Source organism: Haplochromis burtoni, unplaced genomic scaffold (genome assembly GCF_018398535.1).
Source record: "Haplochromis burtoni strain Fernald_Lab_line unplaced genomic scaffold, NCSU_Asbu1 Contig_820, whole genome shotgun sequence".
Classification (NCBI taxonomy): Eukaryota; Metazoa; Chordata; class Actinopteri; order Cichliformes; family Cichlidae; genus Haplochromis; species Haplochromis burtoni.
The window spans coordinates 65,938-77,910 of NW_024583181.1; the positions used below are offsets into that span (position 1 = coordinate 65,938).

The 11,973-nt window shown below is 43.8% G+C and overlaps 1 pseudogene; it reads left to right on the forward strand.

Moving 5' to 3' along the window:
• The first annotated feature begins 6,488 nt into the window (after positions 1 to 6,488).
• LOC106632522 lies at positions 6,489 to 11,724 on the forward strand (annotated as a pseudogene).
• The last annotated feature ends 249 nt before the right edge of the window (positions 11,725 to 11,973 follow it).

The window sequence follows — 11,973 nt, forward strand, 5'->3', positions numbered from 1 at the left end:
GCTCATTTTTGAGCTTTACCTCATTTTCATCCTTCTACTATCTTAACCTTTTAACTCAAGTCATAGCTTTCTGATTCTGTTATCATGCACTGCCGTTTCGTGCTATTTCTGGTCATTTTTCTCTGGTTTTTTTTCTCCACTTTTTTCACCCATGTTTGTTTACAGTAGGGATCAGCTGTTAGCATTGTACCCCGCAGGTATGCTGCTGGCGGACAGAACCGACATCCCCAGCGAGCTGAGGAGGAAAAGTCGGGCATGACGTGCCGGGAAGGAGCATCATCGCCCGAGATGGAAACGATACACATCATGATTCCATCCAGCGATCTCACATTTTCCATGATTACAGAAGGGATCTGTAATCATGGAAAATGTGAGATCGCTCCCTAATAAGATGGATGAGCTAATAGCGCTAACCTGGTCACATAGGAAATACCGGCAGTGTAGCATCACGATGCTAACAGTGTCCTTGCTAACACTGCTTACTCCGGACACTGCTCACCTTCACCAAGTATGTAATATGCCCAACCAAAGATAATAAAACACTGGACTTACTGTATGCCGACGCAAAAGAGGCCTACAGTTCATCACCTCTCCATCCCCTGGGAAGATCTGATCAAAACCTGGTGCACCATGTCCCTGTGTATGAGCCCCAGGGAACCACCAGCCACCCGCACAGTGCAAAGATGGTCGGAAGAGAGCGAGGAGGCTCTTAAAGACTGTTTTGAGACTACTGTGTGGGAGGTGCTTTGTGGCGACCACGGGGAGGACATCAACAGTCTTGTGACCTGCATTACAGATTACAATAACCTCTGTTTGGATAACACCATACCCACCAGGACCGTGCGGTGTTTCTTCAACAACAAACCCTGGATTACCCCAGAAATTAATGTGCAAGAACTCAGGGCTGTGTGTTGGACAGGGTCATCTGCAGTACAGGGGCCCCACAGGGAACAATTCTGGCTCTGTTTCTCTGCACTGCAGACTTCTCCCAAAACTCCACACAGTGCAGTTCTCTAACGACTCTGCAATAGTCAGCCATATCACTGATGGGGAAGACCGGGAGTACAGAGAACTGACCCATGGCCTTGTGGACTGGTGCCAGCAGAACTACCTCCAGATCAACACTAGAAAAACCCAGGAGCTGGTGGTAGACTTCCGCAGGCACAAACATCCCCCACTGCAACCACTGAACATCCAAGCTATGGACATTGAGACTGTGGACAGCTACAGGTACCTTGGTGTTCATCTGAACAATAAACTGGACTGGACTCAAAATTCAGACGCCCTCTACAGAAAAGGGCTGAGCAGGCTGTACATGCTGCAGAGACTCAGGTCTTTTGGAGAGAAGGGCCCACTCCTGAAGACCCTCTATGACTCTGTGGTTGCCTCAGCCATCCTTTACGGTGTGCTCTGCTGGGACAACAGCATCTCTGCCAGGGGACAGGAAGGGAATGATCAGGCCAGCTCTGTTCTAGGATGCTGAGCAGCTCCTTCAGTGGCTGCAGCACCCACGGTGTGGGACGGAGAGATATCGCAGGTCTCTCCTTCCAACTGCTGTCAGACTCCACAACATGGTCTTTGCAGAGGACCACACACGTGCAGACAGACACACACACATCCAATACACAATGGTAACTTTCGCCCTATCTCCCTGATGTGTAATAATACCTAGTGCAACTTTTCCAATATTACCAAGTGCAATTTTCCTAATATAACAAAGTATTTTATTTTAGTTTGTATAGTATTTTATCCTATTTTGTATTGTATGTCATTTTATCTTATTCTATTCTATTGTTTTTTTCTTACTTTTCACTGCTCTTAACTTGTACTGTTCACTTTCTGCCGTGACCAAAGAAATTCCCCATGTGTGGGACTAATAATATCTTATCTTATATAACACAAAATCATAAGGACAGTTGCCTCAAGGTGCATTGTGAGGTAAAGACCCTACAAAAACAGTTTTTGTTTGGTCAAATGACCCCCCCCCCCCGTGAGCAAGTACTTGGCAACTGTGGAAACGAAAAGGAAAAACTCCTCAAAAGGAACCAGGCTCAGGGAGGGGCAACCATATGTCCTTGCTGGTGTGGATCAGTGAATCGATGTCTAATTTACCCAAGACAAGACATCAAGCATACAGCATACAGCTTAATGTCATCCATGTAAGGAGGTGGCTGACGATTGCTCCGTTCCATAGTCGGTATATACTTGTTTACATACGCGTATAGTAGTGCTGTCAGCGTTAATCTCGTTAAAATGGCGTTAACGCCATAACCGCATTAACACGACAAATCTCTGTTAGTGAGTTAACGCGGATCGCCCATGCGTGGGGCTGCCCAGCGCTAATGCGTTAAAGAGCTAACAGTGCTAACGCTGGTCTAAATGTTCTAGATTTACAGAGGGCTTTTTCCAGGCCAAGACCTAAATTATTGAGATGCCATTTCCTCTCCAGCTAACAAGCTTTATGGTGTGGAAGTCTGATTTGAGGCAGGAGCTGATGTAGTCTGATGTAAAATTGTTAATGAGATAATCGACCTCTGTGAGAGTAGAGCTAAGGCTACTCTTCACTGTGTTGGCTCATGGCATTGAAGAACATAACAGTGGAAGAATTACATCCTTAAATGTAATTCTACTCTGATGAATTCTATTCCCCGCTGCCGTGTAATAAATCTAAATATTATTAGGAAAGGATCAGTCAAAAGAGCGTTTTTAAGGAATACTGTTAAACATTCAGTTTCTATGCCATATGTCAGATCTACAGTGTGATTAAAGTGGTAGGTGGGTTCTTTTACATTTAGAGAGAAGCTAATTGAGTCTAATAACAGATTAAATGCCATTTTGAAGCTGTCATTTTTAGCATCTACATGGATGTTAAAATCACCCACAATAATTATTTGATCTGAACTGAGCACTAAATCAGATAAAAAGTCTGAGAAATCAGACAGAAACTCTGTTTAAGTCCCAGGTGGATGATGAATAACTTTTGAGTTTTCCAGCTAGGGGTGGACAAGGCTAAGAATCAGACTTTTAAATCAACTAAAACTCTTAGTCCTTGGCTGATTAATAACTGTATTGAAAGTGCCTGACTCTGTTCTTGGCCCGTGTTTCGAGAATTGTAACAGTATGACTCAGGGATTTAAACTAACATAATCATCTTGCTGTAACCAGGTTTCTGTAAGGCAGAGTAAATTAATACATTGACCAATTATTATTTCATGTAATAATAGGGAGAGACCTCATGTTTAACATTCACTGTTTTACTCTTTGGTGCTGTTGTGGACACTATATTGTTCTTGTGATTTTTTTGTGCATATTTGTGTTTAAATTGTTTTTTGCTGACTTTGGGAGCAGAAACAGTTTCTAAGGGGATGCAGTTTTGGGAGGATAACAGGAGGACAGAAGCTGCAGAGGGCGCAATGTTCCCTCTAAGCTGAGCGCGTGAGCAATCGCGCACTGCTGACATGGTCTCCCCACACAGAAAATCTGCGCTGCGCACAAAAATAAAATCCAGCCTGAATTGGAATTAAAGTAAATACAAGTATTTATTTTATTTCGCAGATTTTCTGTGCGCAGAGACTGTGTCAGCAGTGTGCGATTGCTCACGCGCTCAGCTTAGAGGGAACAGTGCAGAGGGGTATGCAAGACTGGTACTCTCCTTTCTGGTCTCAAATCAGATTCGTCATGTTTTTTCTTTTGTAGGGGATAAATTTAGTCAGGTTTCTAGAAAGGAAAGCAACTCCATCAAAAGTAGGTAGGATTTATGCCATTTCTTCCAACAAGACCAGGTTTTCCCCAGAATGTTTTCCGATTATCTTTAAAGATGTATCTTTAAACATTTTTTGGACGCAACTCAAACAGCCAGCAATTTAAGGAGAACACACGGCTAAACACGTCTGGGCCGATTGGGGAGTGGACCAGAGAAAATTACAGACTCTGATGTTTTGTCAAAGTTACACATGATTCAATATTAATTTTAGCAACCTCCAATTGACATAAACATTTAAAGTTAAGTTTTGACAATGTAAACTAACTAGCCAAAACTAGGTCCAGTGAACATTTCTTCATTCATCCATTTGAATCTAATGAGAGAAAGAAGTCCGACATATTTACACACACACACACACACATATATATATTGTTGCGCCATTGGAGTGCTCATTTGAATTGCATTAATTGCTGGGTATTGCAGGATCCAGCAAGAACATTAGCAATGCAGTTAAATAATAATTTTGTGCTGTCATGTTCAGAACCATAAGTCAGCAATAATCATAAAGTTCAAGCATCACTTTCTGTCTTCTGTCTTGCTTGTTGAGTGTACACAACCTCTGTTTTATTTGTAGACTTTAGAGAAAATGTCACGTTCTGTCAGTCCTTGCTGGTCAACCTGCCCTGTTTTAAAATGTTTTGTTATGTGATGTAGGGCTGGGCCATATCATACCGTTCACGGTAATACCGGTATAATGTTGGGCAATGATAAGAAAATTAAATATCATGATAGAATACAGGTAAAACGCGCATGTGCAGTGGTGGTGATGGAGAATGAGAAGGGCGAAAGCGGATCGTTAAATGAAACGGATGAACCAGAACTGGTTTGTAAAAATGCTGCAACTTCAGTGGTGTGGAACTGGTTTAGCTTTCGTCCGTCAGATACACAACAAAGCACTATTTTTGGTAGCGCATGCTAGCGGGCCGTCGTTATTACCGTGTTTTTTGGAAAATACGGCACACTTAAAATCAATCCTTTGATTTTTCTGAAAGTCGACACTGCCCCTTATAATCCCTTGTAATCCCGTATGAACTCTGGTTGTGTTTACTGACCTGGAAACGATTTTATGTGCACGGCGCTCGAAAATGTGTCAAATGTTTCAGTACGACTTTGCTGAACTACGAAGCCGCACCACTTGATGGATTGTCGGAGCATTACGGCTGTCATAGGCGGAGCGACACGTACTGAGCTTCAACATAATATTACTGTATTGTGTGTGTATACCTCTTTTTAAGTTTTTAAGTGGATATTATACATGGTTATGCTGAGGATATGTCGGCCAGTTTCCACTGGAAATGCCCTTTGGTTAAACTGTCAGCAAGGAATTTGAATTTGCACTGTTACATTTTTATATAACTTTAATGCACATAAAAAAACAGCTGCTTGTTTAAGTGAAAATACATTGATGGGGTTTTTTTTGCACTAATTAAGTTGTGGAGTTGTAAAGTATTTTGTCTAGTGTCAATTATATCGTTATTGCAAATTTTCAAATGTATATTGTGATAAATATTTTTGGTCATATCGCCCTGCTCTAATGTATTATAATGTCTAATGTGTGTTATAGTTCTCTCCTAGCGTCCTTCTATGTGGGTACATTTGTATGTGCATATGTGTGTGTGTGTCCAGCATGCTAGTTTACAGGCGAGGAGTTCGCACGCTGAAGTCAGCCACACCTGTCGCCCATTATCCTCATCAGCAGCCCCACTACTTAACACTGTGGCTAAACTTCAGTCGACGCTGGATTGCTGAGTGACACAGTCAGTACAGCCCCAGCTCTGAGGTGAACCTGTCTTTTGCCCTCTCCTGTGAGAAACGTTTATCTGATCATCATGCCTTGTTTTGTCAGGAACCTGGGAAGGAGTGTTGCAGGAGCAGAGCACAGTTGTAAATATTGAGTGTTGGGATTTCACCTCTCTCACCATGGACCACGAGCACAGTGTCATGGCCCGGGTGAGTGCGGGAATGCCTCTGCATGCCGGTGATTCCACCTCAGGGCGGAGCCGCCGCACCTCCTTGTCATCACTTCACTATTAACTCACTTTGGTGAAGGCCACTAGAATCATGCAGAAACCTAGTCTTAGTTATTCTTGTGCTAACATTGATTTTTGTCCTCACAGTAATCCTCTGGATGTCAGTGCTTCCAGCTGCTACACCTGCTGCTTAATCTGCTGGTCAACTCGCAGATCCTCCAATACTCTTTACCTGCCCGGCAGAGGCAGGATTCCTGGATTCACCTGTTCTTGCACCTGGACCACTTACCCCCTCCACGCTTCGTGTTCACTTGCATTAAAATAAGACTGATTACAGTAACGGCTGGATCACCTCCTAAAACTGTTGCAGTGACTGTAAGGTTTCTTTTTCCTTGACTTCATCTCATGGTTTCTGCTCCGGATGTTACCTGGTGTCGGGTTCCCCCCTCTGGTCCGCGACAACCCCAAGACTCTCTCATGGAGCCCACTCCCCTGTTTACCCAGTGATAAACCAGTGTCTCGTGCTTTTTAGTTTAGGATGCTTAGCCCGTTAGATTCTGAAGCCTCTTTCACTGTGTGTCACAGGTCCTGGAGCCATTTTTCAGCCACTGTGTTTTTCAATTTCAAGCCATTTTCACTGTGTTGAACAGATACATCCACAAATTAAATTTGTAATTTTTTCATTTGTCCACCAGGTGGCAGGTGCACTGCAGCAGAGGTTATAAGAATAAGCCGTAAGCGGGAGTATTTTCACGATGGCACGGTATTACAACACCGAGGAAGTCATGGATATTCTAACGCGCTCTGACAGCGAGGATCTCCCCTCTTCACCTGATGAGAATGCCTCTGATTCCGGGGATGACACAGATGATTCATCTTTCCACAGTGATCAGCTGGAGTCTTCTTCTGATTTGTCTTCTGGAGATGAGAGCAAGGAGGAGATGCACGGCGAAGCACCGGAGTGGACCTCCAAAAACGGCAAGATACGGTCCCCCTCAAGTACCGTGACGCTGCGCTACGTCCCAGCAGCAATAGGGCATATTGCGGGACCTACCCACTACGCCGTCGCCCGAATTTCTGACCCACTCTCCAGCTTCAGGTTGTTCCTGACTGATAAGATCATGCACCATATCGTTGAAATGACCAACCTCCATGGCAGACGCACAATCTCAGACTGGCGAGAGTTGGATAACGACGAATTGCTGGCTTATGTGGGGCTGCTCATTTTGGCCGGCGTTTACCGCTCAAAACACGAAGCCACCACCAGCCTCTAGAGCGAGAAAACGGGAAGGAGCATTTTCCGAGCCACGATGTCCCACAAAAGATTTTCTCACATCACCAGGGCCCTCAGGTTTGACGACAAGCTCTCCCGACCCCGCCGCCATACCGACAAATTGGCTCCCTTTCGCGAGGTATGGGACATGTGGACACCGCCTGATGATGTTGTTCAGCCCAGACCGAGACCTTACTGTGGATGAGCAGCTGGTCCCGTTCAAAGGAAGGTGCAGCTTCCGACAGTACATTCCGAAAAAGCCTGCCAAATATGGCATAAAGATTTGGGCAGCCTGTGACGCCGAAGCATCATACGCCTGGCGGCTGCAAGTCACGGGGAGAGCAGCGGGTGAACGAGCAGAAGTAAACCAGGGGATGAGGGTGGTACTGCAGATGACCGAGGGGCTCCAGGGACACGTTGTCATCTGCGATAACTTTTTTACATCATTTGCACTGGCGGAGGAACTCCTCAAGAGGAAAATAGCTCTAGTCGGCACAATTCGCCAGAACAAACCAGAAATCCCACCTGTTTTGCGCCAGACAAAAGGGAGAGCGATCTACTCGTCCACCTTTGCCTTTACAGTGAGGAACACCCTCGTGTCCTACATTCCCCGACGGGGCCAGAATGTTCTTCTATTGAACACCAAGCATCGTAAGCCGGAGGTCAGCGATGGAGAGAAAAGAAAGCCGGTGATCATCGATGACTATAACCAGTGCAAAGGAGGTGTCGACAACCTTGATAAGGTGGGTGCCATTACGCATCAGTTACGCACACCTTTATTCATTTTTGCTCATATATTGTGTAAAATATACAGAGGTTTTATATTTTGTGGGTTTTTTGTTAGGTTGTCGGCACCTACTCGTGCAGGAGACGGACCAATCGATGGCCAATGGCTCTCTTTCACAACATGATAGTACAACGCCTTCGTGCTGTGGACGTCAGTAGATCGGTCCTGGCTGCAGCAGAAGCCACACAGGAGGAGGCTGTACATAGAAGAGGTGGGAGAAAGCATGATCAAGCCTCATATAACCAAAAGAGAACACCTTCCCCGCTCATCAGCCGCTGCTGGATTAGTCACAGCTGTGCAGTACGGTGCTGCTGCAGGCCCCTCTGGATTGACACATCCCAAGGGCAGGAAGCACTGTGAACTTTGCTGTGACAAAATGAGGCGAGTTGGAAACAGCTGCAGCAAATGTGGAAGGTTCACCTGCCGAGCCCACAGCAAATTTATCTGCAGCCACTGCTCTACCTGAGCAAGACTTTTACCCCTCACCCTCTCTCTCTCTTTCTCACGCTGTCACTTGCTCGCTCTCTTTCTCTCTCATACATTTACCCATTCCCAACAATATACAAGTTCTTGTTTGTCGTTGGAAAATAAATGTTTTTTTGGTTCAAACTGATCTTGTATTTTTATTTACATAATCCTTTTTTATCTTATTTTAGAAGGCAACAAGGTAATATGCATTTAGTGGGGCAAGAGTGAAAAACTGTGCTCCTGCCAAAAAAATAACGGCAGATCAAAATGAATGTCAGTGGTAATCTTTGGACCATCCAAAGACCTAATTATAATAACAATCAAATATTACTTCAAATGTATTTTATGGAAAATATTTAAGTTTGTTTTTTTTCAGCTAAAAAACAGTGCGCTCATGTAACAGAACTGGGATTTAAAGGGTTAAAACCCCCGAAATATAATTAAAACTTTATATGAATATTTCAGGAAGAAGTGGTTTTAAAAGACTGACCAATTTAAAGTGGAAATAAATATTAATATATAATATTTTTATAGCACTTTTTATGGTGTGGTCGATTTTTGGCCTGAGGACCTCATAAGGATGTTTTTGAGGATCTTCCAAGGGTTAAAGTGTTTAAATGTTGTCGTAGATTATTAATGTATTTTCGTACATAGTACCTTTGTAGAAACAGTGTATGTTCATAGTATTGAGAGCCCGCTTACAGTATTTCTCCTTTTAAGAAGTCAAGTTGCACTTCCAGCGTACAACTTTAATCCCACCTTCTGTAACGTGTTAAGGTTCTTTAGTATCCTGTCTCACCTTCTCTTAGTTCATAGTAGAGATGGCACGATACCACTTTTTTATGTCCGATACCGATACCGATATCATAAATTTGGATATCTGCCGATACCGATATGAATCCGATATAGTGTTTTTTAATCAACAAAGAAGGCCAGACTTTTCTACAAAGTCTGAATTTATTTTTTTAACTCAGTGGGCCTCTTTGCTCAGCAAAATGAACAGGCCAACCAGTTATCATGTGAGTGAGACTATCATGCTGTCGAGAGAATGGATAAGGGCTTTTCTGCAATTGAGCAGTGGCAGTATGCTGGCGATGCCAAAAGCTAGCCGGGGTATCATCCTGCTCCCATCTGGTGTGCAACAAGGATGCTGAGAGTCAGACAAGGGAGCCCCCGTGATTTGGTTAAGGAGAATACATTCTAGCCAAGAAAGCCAGGTAGCTCATAGAAGAAAATGACGTCAAGCAAGCTCCCTCCAACTTACAGGCCTGAGCTTGTGCTGGTGGCTTGAATGTCTGCCACATGCTCTCCAAAACAGCTGTAGCCAGACAAAACTGGCACAGCGGCTATGTGTGCAGGATCTAGTGGTGACAACTCACAGCACTGGAGCAACAATGGTGAAAGCTGCTGCGATTCCGAATGCAAATGAACCCCATCCACAGCTGTAAGGATAGCTGTGGGCACAGCCAGGCGGGATCTAACTGCACACAAACAGGGAGAAGTGTGCAAACACTTGCACAAAAACACACACTTAAAATACACACACACAAATATTCACAAACATGCGCGTAGCAAACAGATTTATACAATTTTGCAAATGCACAACACATTCATTATCTCTTTGAACCTCTCCCACTCACAGGCAATTTGCCAACATGCGGAAGCAAATGCAAAAATTCAGTGACGTCCTCTTAGCCGACACACCGTGCGCGGGCACGCCACACTGACAAGCAAAGGAGGCACACCAGACAATATACTCTACACATCTAAACCACTTATTCATCTAGCACACAAAACCAAACGATTGCAACTTTTGAGAAATCAATTTGGAACTGTGACAATGTTCATGTGTGTGTGGAAAACAGTGATACATCAACACTACTACCACAAACAGGGCACCACACAGGGACTCCAGTCTATCAACATACTACACTGCGAACAGAACCCTCTCCCACTCACACCCACACACACACACACACACACTGATGCTTACTTCATCTTTACTTGCCAGCATCTTAGTGCACTGCAGCATGCCTACCTTCCTTTTCTCTACCTCTCCCATTCGGTCCCTCTGGAGCTCCCTGCTAAGCAGGTGTTAGCTGATTTCTGTTCCCTCAGGTAATTCTGTTTTGTTCTTCGCAGCAAGTACTACTGCTGTGAATTATTCTGACAGCACCTTACTCTTGGGCTCTGGCCCTCACCTTCTCCGCCCTCCTGCCCCAGACTATTTTCCTTTTGTTTCCCCGAACTCTGCGCCTCCATCCATTCTTCCATGCTTGGATCTCCTCCCTTACCATCCCCTGTGGTGTGGATAGCAAAACCTATGGACAAGCAGCCCAGCGGTCCAGAACACATTAGCCTGCACACGCAAACACCCGTGGCTGCCACAGTGAGTATACACACCCTCAAAAATGTTAACTCAAACACACATGTCGAGAAATGTACACCACATACATCAATTCATAAATGCAATTCAGTGGTGGTTTTTCAAAATGTTGAAATTAAAATCTAGCATAGTCCAAACGTCCTCTCATTCTATTTTTATAGATTGCATGTCATGTGGCTAGCAGCTTTGATATAACCATCACATCATGCACGCAGCACAACGGGAAGGTGTGTTTTGTCTTACAGGCCCACAGGGGAGGACGGCTCCGAGGCAGATGAGGGACGGGTCCCAGGACGGTCCATCGGCGGTGGAGCTGGCCATCCTGGTGTCCCTGAAGAGGCCACACCAGTCTCCAATGGAGCATTTCCTCCTCAGCCTTGTTCCTGCTCTGGAGAGCAGCTGGTCCTTTTTATTCCTGTCTCTCTGTAAATTCTTATATTTTATATATTTATGTTTAATGTTTTTCTGTTTGAGAATTTTAATATTATTTCAAATAAATTTTTATAATGACTAATGTCTCAGTTCTACTACACAGCAAATGTTGGCACACGACTTGACACATGTAGAATTTATTTCATATTATACTAATGACAAAATATACTAATACAGTGGGATGCAAAAGTTTGGGCAACCTTGTTAATAGACATCATTTTCCTGTATAAATCGTTGGTTGTTACAATAAAAAATGTCAGTTAAATATCATACAGGAGACACACACAGTGATATTTGAGAAGTGAAAAGAAGTTTACTGGATTTACAGAAAGTGTGCAATAATTGTTTAAACAAAATCAAGCAGGTGCATAATTTGGGCACCACAAAAAAGAAATGAAATAAATATTTAGTGTATATCAATGTGTGTGTCTCCTATATGATATATGGGGTGCCTTTGTCTGGATGTGCTTCCCATCCAGAGCTGCACAGCACAGAGGAAAGTTCCAGCGCTCCTGGAATCCCTCTGTGATGGACCGCCAGTCTCCAGGTGAAGGCGCAGCCATGAAGTCGTCCACTAGACAGTCCCAGATGGCCGTCGCTGCCTGGGGGGTGATCTGGCTCACCGTGGACACACCGACTCTGTAACTGAAGCTTGGTCGTGAAGGAGTCCCCGGTGACAAGGAACCTGGACAAAATTGTTCAAAATCAGTATTATGTGTACTGCAGTTACAAAATACATTATTCAAATTCCAAAATACTTTTGTGATGTCAGATTTAAATCACAAAACTTAAATCTTACATAAAACATTTTGTAATTATAAGGATAATTACAAAATGTATATTAGATAATATCTAAAACAGTTGTGTTTTGTTTTAACTTTAACATATCATAAT